Below are 1,604 nucleotides of genomic sequence, written 5' to 3'. Positions count from 1 at the left end.
TCTGTTGAGAAAGGTTTAATGTTTGAATCATATCTTTTCTTGTTAGGCAAGTCATTAATTTTTTTTTAAAATCAAATCTTTTTAAAAATTGTTTTCAAAACATATCTTTTCAATCATATCTTTTTAAAAGCATAATTTTTTTCTCATATCTTTTCAATCACATCTTTTTCAAAATAGTTTTCAATCATATCTTTTTGATTTCTAAATTCAAAATCTTTTTCAAAAATCACTTGATTTCTTTCCCACTCTTGGTTTTCGAAAATCAAATTAAAGGTTTTCAAAATGTTTTTAAAATTTTTTTTATTAATTTTCGAAAATTCTCTTTCCTTCTTCTCACATCCTTCTATTTATGGAGTACCACTCCTCCTCAATGCACTAATTCGAACTATATCCCACTATGTTCGAATTCTTCTCCTTCTTTCTTCTGGTTTTCTGTTCTTCTGACACCTCAAGGAATCTCTATACTGTGACATAGAGGACTCCATATTTTCTTGTTCTCTTCTCTTTCTTATGAGCAGGAGCAGAGACAAAGGCATTCTTGTCGAAGCTGACCCTGAACCTGAAAGGACCTTGAAGCGAAAGCTAAGAGAAGCTAAGGCACAACTCTCTGTAGAGGACCTAACAGAAATCTTCAAAGAAGAAGAACCCATGGCAGCCGAAAATAACAACAATGCCAACAATGCAAGGAAGGTGCTGGGTGACTTTACTGCACCTACTCCCGACTTCTATGGGAGAAGCATCTCTATCCCTGCCATTGGAGCAAAAAATTTGAGCTTAAGCCTCAATTAGTTTCTCTAATGCAACAGAATTGCAAGTTCCATGGACTTCCATTGGAAGATCCTCATCAGTTCTTAGCTGAGTTCTTGCAAATCTGTGACACTGTCAAGACTAATGGGGTTGACCCTGAGGTCTACAGACTTATGCTATTCCCTTTTGCTGTAAGAGACAGAGCTAGAACATGGTTGGACTCACAACCTAAGGAAAGCCTGGACTCATGGGAAAAGCTAGTCAATGCCTTCTTGGCAAAGTTCTTTCCACCTCAAAAATTGAGTAAGCTTAGAGTGGAAGTCCAAACCTTCAGACAGAAGGATGGAGAATCCCTCTATGAAGCTTGGGAAAGATACAAACAATTGATCAGAAAGTGTCCATCTGATATGCTTTCTGAATGGAGCATCATAGGTATTTTCTATGATGGTCTCTCTGAACTATCCAAGATATCTTTGGATAGCTCTGCTGGAGGATCTCTTCATCTGAAGAAGACGCCTACAGAGGCTCAAGAGCTAATTGAAATGGTTGCAAATAACCAATTCATGTACACTTCTGAAAGGAATCCTGTGAACAATGGGACTAATCAGAAAAAAGGAGTTCTTGAGATTGATGCTCTGAACGCCATTTTGGCTCAGAATAAAATATTGACTCAACAAGTCAATTTGATTTCTCAAAGTCTGTCTGGAATGCAAAATGCACCAAGCAGTACTAAGGATGCTTCATCTGAAGAAGAAGCTTATGATCCTGAGAACCCTTCAATGGAAGAGGTGAATTACCTAGGAGAATCCTATGGTAACACCTATAATTCTTCATGGAGAAATCACTCAAATTTCTCA

The 1,604-nt window shown here is 37.2% G+C and overlaps 1 non-coding gene across 1 annotated transcript; it reads right to left on the bottom strand.

The window, feature by feature from the left end:
- Positions 1–1,052: 1,052 nt before the first annotated feature.
- On the bottom strand, positions 1,053–1,160 carry LOC130943017 (small nucleolar RNA R71). The gene has a single exon (XR_009071556.1). It is a non-coding gene; the product is annotated as a small nucleolar RNA R71 (small nucleolar RNA).
- Between the last annotated feature and the right edge of the window lie 444 nt (positions 1,161–1,604).

Source organism: Arachis stenosperma, chromosome 7 (genome assembly GCF_014773155.1).
Source record: "Arachis stenosperma cultivar V10309 chromosome 7, arast.V10309.gnm1.PFL2, whole genome shotgun sequence".
NCBI lineage: Eukaryota > Viridiplantae > Streptophyta > Magnoliopsida > Fabales > Fabaceae > Arachis > Arachis stenosperma.
The sequence above is the reverse complement of the archived record's forward strand: the minus strand, read 5'-3'. Positions and strand labels throughout refer to the sequence as shown.